Source organism: Dermacentor albipictus, chromosome 1 (assembly GCF_038994185.2).
Source record: "Dermacentor albipictus isolate Rhodes 1998 colony chromosome 1, USDA_Dalb.pri_finalv2, whole genome shotgun sequence".
Lineage (NCBI taxonomy): Eukaryota > Metazoa > Arthropoda > Arachnida > Ixodida > Ixodidae > Dermacentor > Dermacentor albipictus.
Window position 1 is genome coordinate 170,525,566 of NC_091821.1, and position 11,703 is coordinate 170,537,268.

The window sequence follows — 11,703 nt, forward strand, 5'->3', positions numbered from 1 at the left end:
CGCTCCTTCGGCTGGAACTGTAGCGTTGCCTTTGAGAGCTGTATTGTTGTCTAAGAAATTAGCTCTTTGAATAAATGTTCGCAAAGGAAGACGTCGTCAAAATATATTTGAGACGACCACCACAAGTATACAAGCAGAGAGAACGAGGGCGAACAAACGAAAACACCGCAGGAAGCGCCCGGACAACGCCCGAACCGTAGCAGACGACAGGCGCGAGTCCTTGCCTTGACGTCACGCGAGCGGCGCTCGCAGCGCCCCTGTAGTTCGTTCTCGGGGCTAACTTCATGCGCCGAAAAATGATTGCGCATCCCAAAATACGCCAGGGCCGCCACGTTGCCTATATGCTGGGATGAGAGTCATCTCAAGGGTTTGCAGTACGAACAACTCTGGACTACAACAGCTCTGCTTGCCATGTCACCATTCATTTCACACTATGTTGAGTTCTTGAACATGCAACGATACGTGGATCACACGGTCACACATCGGGCTGCCGCACGTGGGGCAGTACGCCTCTTCTGGTTATGCGGTTTACTGTATATGGCTGAATTCTCGGCTCCCTTTACAGAGCCATATACAGCAACATTTTGTTGTGATAGAAATTATATGGACACTCCAGGCGCATTTCTGCCGTCGTCGTGGTGTTCCGTGTAAAGCCCAAAGGCGATAACATCGTCGACGCGCGCCGTGTGCTGTATGCATAGAATAAAGAACCATATGCTGCTGTATGTGCGAGTGAAAGCGTGCGAAGGTGAGCCGACGATGGCGGCTCAGGTGTTGCGTGGCTCAATCTCGCGGGCGCAAGGGAGGAAAGCGGTAGGAAGCGCGCAGTATTGGCGGCGAGGAGTTACGGAGTCGCCCTCTATCGGAAGCGCCTCGCTGCCGTAGTATGAGGGATCACGTGGCGCGCTCCTCATAGGTTTTGCTGTCAGCGCTCACTGAAAACACCACGCGCGAGCTCTCCCGGACATTTCTGTAAGTACTTTCGAAACGAGAGAAGTTTCTTACTGTCTAAATAATAATCTTGGGCAAGCTGAAAGCACACAATCGTTTACAGCCGCTATCTCTTTACCGAATACGTACAGTGAACGCCTCTGCGCGCGGTCGCCGCGATAGAGTCTCCCGAACCGGCTTCTTGCGTGAAAGGTAGGTAAACGCTGAGAGCAAACTATGTGAAATATGTTCTTATAGTGTTTGTATAACTAAATGGAGCGTAATAGAATGAAGCCTCAATGCAGCGATCGCGCAGATTCGCAGCGACCGACTGCGCGTCTGCATGCTTGTCCGCGCACTGTTTCGCTTTCTCCGCGCGCGCGTTTTCACACCGTGCCATGAGCTTTAGGCCGCAGAATATGAGCATTTGACAGTATACAGGCAACCATTGTTGCGTGGGCGCTATCAGAGCTGTTCAAAAATAATTTCATTGTAGAGACTTCGACGCCTACGGGGACTGTGATGTGCCGTCGCGACGATGCAATCTTTTTTTCTTCTAAATTCTTTGACTTTTCAATACTATTTCTCGAGTTGCGTCGCACTGTATGTTTATCGGCGTTCTCAGCGTGCAATTTCCCGCTGCTCCTTTTTTGTAATCCAGTGCTATAATTCATAACACAAACATGACCATATGCCATGCTTTCTTTAAATGTGCTTCTTACCGCTGCCTTTCCACTCCACTGAACTTGGCAGTATCTATAGTATCGACAAGTTCATAGACCAAACCGTCATGACATTAGACGGGCAGCGGACTCAGGCGAGCGCCTCAGTGCGCGTTTTCAGAACATCGCAGACCGGGCGCCGTAGCAGAAATCTTCCTCGCGTCTGTGCTTGCTGCATACCCGAGTTGTAGCCGATGACTGCCGGTTTTATGTTTCGCGAGCCAAGCTTCACACAGCTTCTTGTCCTGCGGCTACATGTGAATAAGGCCGACACCGGCCTCCGTTACGTGCGTCCGGCCCTGCGGCACCGAGCAGTAGCCTACCATGTTGCGCGCCTTCAAAGGCAGCCACTACCTATTGTAGTGCTTTCAAGCGTTGTAAAGGAGACACTCGAAGCGGGAAAATTTCGCCACTAAATGAAAACCGCAACGTACGAGGGAATTTAAACTCGTTTTCAGCTCGCTTCGGCGCGCCCGAAGCAGCCGACGCGGCCGCTATGTCCACGTGATCCCTCCTAGCACGTCACGCCGACGGTGGCGCCAGCTTTTCCAGTGGTGGAGCTCGAGGCCAATTCCGTCGGGCGCAAGGCACCAGCCGGAGGGGAGGGAGGGGAGGGGGCGATCTAGGGGGTGTTGTTTCTATTCTGGCATGCCGCTGTGCATGGCGCGGCCGCGCGGGCCCTATTTTCAAAGCGAACTGCGATGAGCAGTCTACGAACGCCGAGGGCTCATAGTTTTGGGCGCGCTATTTTTGCCGCTTAGTTCGCGTTGAAGCAAGAGGTTGCACGAAAGTCAGTTCGCTCACTGCTGCTGCCGCGCTTCCTCACCCCAGCGTTTAGACAGCGAGTTTTTGCGGTCATCTAGTTAGATGTGTTCACGTTTACTTGTGCGCGCGTGACAACATGCTTAACTCTAAGAACAGTTTCCTTTGGAGTGCCCCTTCTGCCACACAGAAATAATCGTCATCTGCCTTGATGCGTTTCCTTTCATTAACGCTGCGAGCCCGGTACTTTCCAGTAACGAACGGCATGCGCGTTATCAGCATGATAGCATTTCCTGTCGGCAATGCTATCATGCTGATAACGCGCGTGCCGTTCGTTACTGGAAAGTACCGGGATCGCGCCGTTAAAGAAAGGAAACGCATCAAGGCAAATGACGATTATCATTGTGTGGCAGAAGGGGCACTCCAAAGGGTGTAAACTGTTCTTAGAGTGTTGCTAATTTAGTTAGTAGGCGAATGCTTACAAGTTTATAGGGCCAATAAATTTACTATTCCTTCTTCGTATAGCTGTCTACTAATTTGCTATCGCATTCAATGCTTCGCCTTTCGGTGAAATTGCGACTTTTTTTTGTGCTACTCTTGCACGAGCCTATCTGGAGGGGGCCGTTTAGTGATATCCAGATCAGGTTGGCACCCTCTGAACGTAAAATGCGGATCTTATACCGGCGTCACACGTACACTTCTGATCACGATCGGGGCCGGTCCGGAGCTTGAGCTTGATTCGGATCGAGCTTGATCCGAATCGGGTGTTGCTACATGGTCATCTGCGATCGCGACCTTGCGGGATCCGAATGTGGGCGACCGCGATGATCGCGATCCGAGAATCGCGATCAGCCCCGCGATCACAGGCTGACGTCTGCGCCCTCTAGCGCAGTATTCTGAAAACGCCACAAACATGACGTGAAGCCAGCTCAATAAAAAACGTTTAAAAATCTTTTACCAACAATAATAAGCTGTAAAATTGAACTAATGTCCAAATTCAATTATATTTTGCAAATCTGAATTTGTAGCTATAATAGATTATGCAGTTTAGAGAGTTGCTAACGATTAGCAGACGATAACTTGATCCGGATCGTTGGACCATGTAGCAGCGATTATTGTTGATCGCGATCTAGAAATCCGATCCGGATCGGTCCCTATCGCGATCAGAAGTGTACGTATGACACTGGTATTAAGGGGTATGCTCTTGCTGGTCGAATGCGGCGGAAGTGATTTTGGGAGCCCAAAACAGGTCCTAGAAGTCAGGTTTAGGACACCACCTATGAGACGCAGCGCTGTTTAAACATTTAGCCATTCTCGTGAGAACAAGAGGTAGGCAAATGCCGTCATTCTTGTGTTTCTCCCTCATCCGCAATCCCGAGTCTACCCAACGTCACCTAGACAAGTCTCTCTCTCTCTAGAGAGCGAGAGAGAATGATTGTGAATAGCGCATATTCCTATTCACAATCTCTCTCTCTATATATAGAGATGTGTAGAGGTGGCGTATGTTGCACCATGGGCACCGAAATTGGGCGGCGCGCGTCTTTGAGCGCGCCGCCAGATCTTGAGGCCATGGTTGCACTGCCTTACCAAAAATTTTTCCTTGCTTCCCTCGCCCTGACTGCATAGTACCTTTTCTCACACTCCCCCTCAAGTAACAAAAAGATACAGCCTGCTCTCATTCTTGATTTCCTGTGCTTTAATAATGAACATAAATGTTTCAGGAATGAAAAATACTTACGCAATGAAGTGGAATACTAAGGTGAGTTCTTTACATGATGATACTCACGTTACATTGACACCTCGTCGACTTTTGCTATGTTCTGGGTCACGGGAAAATTTAAAGGGCCCCTCACCAGGCCCCATAGCAAATTTTGGTTATACGCTGAAAGTTGTTACACGTCCTCTAAGGAGTGGTCTGCCGCAAAATTTTTTCAAATAGGCTCATTAATAGCCGAGATAGAAATATTTCGGTGCCGCAAGCACATGATTTCAGCACGCGGGCTCCACTGCCAAGCTGGACGCTCTCTCCACTCGACCCGTCTAGCCTCTGCAAGCGAGATTCCTTCCCTGCGTTCTCCCATACCGGATCTTGAGGATCGCGTGACGCATACGTCACAGGCCCCGCCTTCATTTTTGTTCTCCTCGCTTTTTTTTTTCGGGGCTGCGCACTACTGCTGACGGCGTCGCACGCGAGCTGTTGTCTCGTTCGCGCAGCGTATGGTTTTGCGCGCTGTGCACAAGGGCACACGACTAGCGGTATAATTCAGTGCTACACGAATACTGAGGCCGAACAAGCGGATCGCAGAGCATGATGACCCGCTGGAACACGGTAGAAAATGGCATAGTTTCGGTACTTGCGCTCGTGACTGCAGAGGAAGCAGATGAAGTGGAAGTACATCTCTCTTGCATCGGTGCGAAGTAAAACAAAAAATATGCAGACATTCCGTTTGAGTGTTTCATTATTTCGCTAAACTTGAATTTGTCAATTCAAGCAACAGATCACACAAATAACAGATGTTACTTAGAATAATTATCGAAGTCACGTATCAATACGAGCGACGTCACACTGTGGACACGAGGACGTTACCGTCCGGCTTGGAGCGCGGTCGCCGCGACGAAAAGGGAAAACGGCGTTCGGATTGAAATTTCAGACCTTTCCGCGGCGAGCGATGCAATTCTTTGCAAACACGATCGTTAGCGCGCATTTTATGCTTTGCGCTTGTCAGCTCAAAATGGCCAGACGTGGTGAGGGGCCCTTTAAGGCATAGGTGTCGTTTTTACAGCGAAGCTGTATACACCTTTTTTTCGTAGGCGCCGCCATATTGTGAACGCAGTGGCGCCGCCTATGAGCAGCGCCATACTGGCTTGGGTGAAAGCGGTGTTTTGCATGGCAGGTATACGCTCGGCGGTAGGTTCTGGCGTTTGTTTTCGCGGTCGTGCGGCCTGTATAGTATGACGTGCGTCTTGTACGGGGTAAACGGTTCTGTGAGACGCGATTGAGTGGTTTAAGGCGTCATGGCCGGAGTTTCTGCTAGCATTGAGGTGGACGGAACACGCAGTACGAGGTGTGTGCGCATATTTGAGCCTACAATCAGCCTCGGAGATCAACTGTGTTTTTCTGAATGTTCTATTCACAAATGTGACCTTATTGCAGTATTATCATCTATTTCTAAGCTGCGGTTTAGGAGCCATGAAACATACGCGATGATCGTAACAGCGTGGGTACCGTTCTGCTACGATAGGAGCTGTGATGTTATACTTTGACAAGCGTCAAACTGTTCACTGCACGTTACATTGCGTGACTACTTGGTTCTATGGATGAGGTTTCCGTCCCTGAATAAAATAGTTTTGGCATGTAATAGCAGCATACCTTACAGTCTCAGTTAAGCTTGTCCAGCAAAGGGACTGTTCACGAACTGCGCGAGCGTCCTAAGCAGTGGTAGGTGCTGGATTACATTATCTTTGTTCTACATACCGCATGGTCCAAGCATACGGCATCAGCGGTTATATATCTATAAACGTTGAGCGGCGTGACTATGCGAGGTCGTATTGCGGCGTTAGCCCGTTTTCTCTTGTTTTTTTGAGAAAGAGGATGATAACCGAATTCTTTTTCGATTGTGTTCGTTCCGTTCACTACGATGCACTCACACGTATTACGGAAATTTTGTCCTCAAAAATAGCCATCCAATTCTTTTTATGCGATCCCTCTCATATATTATGGCTGTATACATGCCAAAAAGGCAATGCCGAAGCGCACAGCTTACATCAATTGTATCGTGCTGGTTCACCAACCGCAGTGATCGCTGTGTTGAGCAGCGCCATCGGCCTCATGCAGGAAGGCTAGCGTAGACATATAGTAATTTCAAGCCTACTAGACTTGAAATGCGCGAAAACAATGCCGGTGCATCACAAATATTTGATAGCGCCTGCCGCTTAGATGTTTCGTGGTTGCCTTAGGTTGGCCGTGCACGAGCATGCACTCTTATGCTTTGTTTTACTCCCTACGCCAAGTGATCAGACAGTGAGCTGATTTATCATTTAATGCTGGTAATACAGAGACACCGGTTTTCTTTGGTGAATTAAAACCGATATAAGCAAAATAGTTCACAACACGTACACACACCGCGACTGATAATGTGCGTACACCGCGGCCAGGTGTTAAGGTGTTAAGCAGGTGTTAAGCACTCCCCATACGTGGGCCGATCCCGGAAATTGTGCAATGCCGGGCCGACCTGCGGTGGAGGTGAAGCAGGCGTTAAGCATTCCCCATACGTGGGCCGATCCCGAAGATAGTGCAATGCAGGGCCGACCCTCGGTAGAGGTGCAGTTTGCAAATTAAGGAGCCCACATACAAAGCTTCGCTGGTCATCCTTCTTCACAGAGTGGACGGGCATTGAGTTTTCCGTTGAGCTGGTACACAAAGGAGCACAGCAAACGGGCATGACAGAGTATATTTAGCTATGAACCTCGTCATGTACCTTTCATCTCACGTTGCGAGCCCGAAAAGTCAACTTATCGAACAAGTGCGCAGCACCGTGGAAGTTACAAACACCAGGCAACACGACTGCGCCGCACTGACTAACGCCCGCACATGTACGGCCACGTAAACATCTGCGACACAATATGGCGGAGGTACGGCGCGGGCCTGGCCAAAGGGTGTCACCACCCTGTGCGGCGGGAGGCGGCGCTGACATCGAGGCACCCTGTTCTATCTGGACACGCTGCATCATCTAGTGACACTTTCGAGAAAACCACGCGCGGCCTCGGAGACAAGAAGGGTGGCGCGCCGGGGCGTGCAAAAACTGGTAATTGTTCCTTTGCTTGCGACACGTTCAGTGGCACACACTCAGCGACCCAAGTTGGAGAGAAGTTCATTGAAGACCGGCACATACCCAGCGTATTCATGGAGCAGTTCGATGAAGCGCGGGCGTGAAGAGGGTTCGTTGAAAAGCGGCACATACGCAATGCAACTGGGGTGCAGACTCCCAATGCGTCGGGTTGCTGTCCTTGAGGAACCCTTGTGACGCGGGTTCAGTTCCGCTCAGCATTGGATACGTTTAAGGGGTCCTTTCGTCATCGTAGGGCGCCACATTCCCAATGGCAAATAACTGGTTAGCCAAGCTGACGTCAAAGATGTTCATTGAAGAACGGCACACGCCTACTGGCACATATCCAGTGACTCAAGTTGGCATTAAAGAGGTTAATTGAAGACCAGACCGAGTGCCACATACCCAGTGCTCCAAGTCGGCGTCAAAGAGTGTCTTCCAAAAGCAGTATATACCGACTCTGCTCGGCATCTACAGCGACTCATGTCGGCGTGAAAGAGGTTCGTTGAAGAGTGGCACGTACGTACACATTGCCACACACTCAGTGACCCAAGTCACTAGGTCCGTTGGTTGGTTTCGAACCCTATTCGTTCAGCACAGCAGCCCGATGCGCTACCCGTTCGACCATGCACCACCCAGTGACCCAGGTAGGTGGGAAAACGGTTAGATACAAACATATAAAGATACAAACATAGATATATAGTTGGCCTCCGGGAAGTGCATTAGGTACCCTAAGAATGCTAACGCACTAAAACTTGCTGCTTCGGGCTATATAAAATATTGTCGTTGGTTGAGTAACGATCTCATAATCTCTCGCTCAAGTTGCTAAGACGTAGGAGTTTCATAAGGAAATCGGTGACAAACAGAAAGATTGACAAACATCTTTATGACAAATTAGCCGTGTAAAGGCCGCTGGAAGCGAGGGCGCTCCTTGTTCTCCGCCACATGCTAACATTAACCGGTACCTCAGTAACGTGCCGCCAGTCGACTTCACCTTTACGACATCCTCTCTACTCCGGAATGTTTTTTTTTTCAGACCTCCATCTCGCGGGGCCGCGGTGAAGTCTAGCCGTGCGTGGCTTAGCCGTGTCTGGGGAAAGGCGTTCCTGGGGGCTGAGCCGATGCTGGGTGTTTGGACCTTTAAGGCCCCCCGGCGGAGGCAACGCACTTCTTCGGCCTCGGCTTCACATAGACGACACCTCCAGACTGACCCACCTGGAGCAAATCGGCAGTCGCCTTTTCCTGTCCTCCTCTCCAATCTTCGTCTTCCTCTCCCACTTTTCCATATTTCCTGTCTTCACTTCTTATTACTTCCGTATTTCCTGGCGGCAAGGGTTAACCGTGTGTAATATATCCAATCTTGGGTATATATATATATATACCCAAGATTGGATATATTACACACGGTTAACCCTTATATATATATATATATATATATATATATATATATATATATATATATATATATATATATATATACGTTTAGGCAGCCATATATATAACCATATATATACGTTTAGGCAGCCAGTCTCTTCTTTATTCTCCCGAGACAGAGCCCCACCACCAGGCCCCAAAACGGTGATGATGAGTATGTACAGGTGAGAATATGAAGCGTATGAATAATGCTCACACTAATTTCCCCGCACGCGCAAGCGGCCAGCCAGGCCGCGACTTAGCCAGGAGGGGAACGCCGAACGAATCGTTTTAGGCGCGAAACGTGAACGATCTCCGAACCACGACAACGATGGTCGGAAGAAACGTCTACGGGAGTAACGCGATAGTTCACGGGGGATGTTTGTTCGTTAATCATATAGGGTCCAAGAAAGCGGGATTCAAACTTCTCGCACAAACCGGGTGCACGAATAGGCGTCCAAAGAAGCACTTCCTCTCCGGGACGAAAGGAGACGTCGCGACGAGAGATGTCGTAACGTTGCTTGCGATCTAGCTGACTGACTTCTGTGTTGAAACGAGCACGTTGACGGCATTCCTCAAGTCTCGAAACGAACTGTTCGGGTGTACTGTCTGAGGTGTTAGTTGGAGCATTGAAGAAAGCGGCGTCGATGGTGAATGTCGGTGAACGGCCGAAAACTAGGTAGAAAGGTGAGTATCCCGTAGTTCGTTGGATAGCGGTGTTGTGAGCAAAAGTCACGAAAGGTAAAAGTTTGTCCCAATTGTCGTGGTTTGGCCCGATATACATCGATATCATATCTATTAGTGTGCGATGAAATCGCTCGGTTAAGCCATTTGTTTGTGGGTGATATGCGGATGTCGTCTTATGAACTGTGCCACAAGCTCCGAGTACTTCTGCGAGCATTGTTGACATGAAAGTCTTGCCGCGGTCGCTTAACAGTACACGAGGGGCACCATGGCGCAGCACAATGGCATCTAGAAAGAAGGTGGCGACGTCGGAGGCTGAACTAGAGCGTAGAGGAGTGGTCTCTGCGTAACGTGTGAGCTGGTCAACAGCTGTCACGACCCATCGATGACTCGCTGGCGTTATGGGCAAAGGGCCGACTAGGTCTATCCCAACGATGGCAAACGGTGTCTCGGGACATGGGATGGGCTGTAAAAGCCCAGCAGGAGGCGAAGTCGGTCGTTTCCGCCGTTGACACTGAACGCAAGAAGCGACGTACTTGGCCACAAAGGTAGACATGCCTGGCCAAAAGAAACGGCTCCTAACGCGGTGGCATGTTTTGTGGAATCCCAAATGGCCAGCAGATGGGTCGTCGTGCAAGGCTTCAAGGACTTGTGTGCGCATCGAGCGTGGAAGAATAGGTACCCAGCTGTGTCCGTCGGAGTTGTATATGTAGCGGTACAGCACATCGTTGTCAAGCTTAAATAGTCGCAGTTGTCGACGTAATCTGGCATTTGGTGCAGATGTAGTTCCGCACAGGCGTTGGATGATGCTGTCGCAGTAGGGGTCAGAACGTTGACACGAGGCGAGGTGAGAGAGGCGATTGGAAGATAACGTGTCAGTAACCGTGAGAGGTAATAACGGTAATAACGGGAGTGACGACTTAGTCTCATCATCAAGTGGCGAGCAATGGAGAGGTGTACTCGAAGCTAATAATGGCAGCGGGCAGCGAGAGAGAGCGTCGGCATCTTGATGCTTTTTCCCAGACTTGTAGACAACGTCAAAGTCGTACTCTTGTAAGCGTACCACCCAGCGACCAAGTCGTCCGGACAAATTTTTGATTGACGGCAACCAGCATAAGGCGTGGTGGTCGGTTATGACCGTGAAATGGCGTCCGTAAAGATATGGTCGAAATTTTTGGATCGCCCAAACTACTGCGAGACATTCCTGTTCTGTGATCGAGTAATTCATTTCGGCAGGTGTTAGTGCGCGACTGGCATAGGCAACAACTCTCTCTCGTGAGGTGGTATCCCGCTGTAAAAGTACAGCACCGATCCCATGGCACTAGCGTCGGTGTGCAAGCAAGTTGGTGCGTTGTCATCGAAGTGACAGAGGACAGGGTCGCTGGTTAATGCCTGCTTGAGGGCTTGGAAAGAAAGTTCGCATTCATCTGTCCAAGGGAAAGCAGTGCCCGACGTGAGCAACTTGTGTAGCGGCGACGCCATGGCTGCAAAATGACTGATGAAGCGGCGGAAGTAGGATGCCAGGCCTAAGAAACTTCTTAATTGCTTTTGATTTTCAGGGCGAGGGAAGCGATGCACGGCAGCAACCTTTTCGGGATCTGGTCGAATGCCATCTTTGCTGATAAGATGGCCCAATACTTTGATGTTCTTTCTGGCAAAATGGCATTTCTTTGTGTTGAGTTGGAGGCCAGCGTTGGAAATGCAAGTGAAAACTTCGTCCAAGCGCTCAAGGTGCTGACTAAAAGTTGTAGAAAAAATAACGATGTCATCTAAATAGCACAGACAGGTCTTCCACTTAAGGCCACGTAAAACTGTGTCGATCATGCGTTCAAATGTTGCAGGGGCATTACATAAACCGAACGGCATGACGTTGAACTCGTAAAGTCCGTCTGGCGTTGCAAAGGCTGTCTTGTCCTTGTCCGCTTCGTGCATGGGGATTTGCCAGTATCCGGATCGGAGGTCTAGACTAGAGAAATATTCCGCACCCTGGAGGGAGTCAATGGCATCGTCAATTCTTGGCATCGGATATACGTCTTTGCGCGTGATCTTATTAAGGGCTCGATAATCGACGCAGAATCGTACGGAGCCGTCTTTCTTGCGAACCACCACGACAGGAGACGACCAAGAACTGGAGGATGGCCGAATGATGTCTCTTTTGAGCATGTCATCAACGTTATCCGCAATGATTTTCCGTTCTGCGGAAGACACGCGATACGGGCGGCGGCGTACAACCGAACTGCCTTCGGTTTCGATGCGATGTACTGCGACGGAAGTGCGCCCCAGAAGCTTGGAGTGGACGTCAAATAAGGCTCTGTGTTTGTGCAGGAGTGCCAGAAGGTCTTCTTTCTGCGTAGTGGTCAAATCGG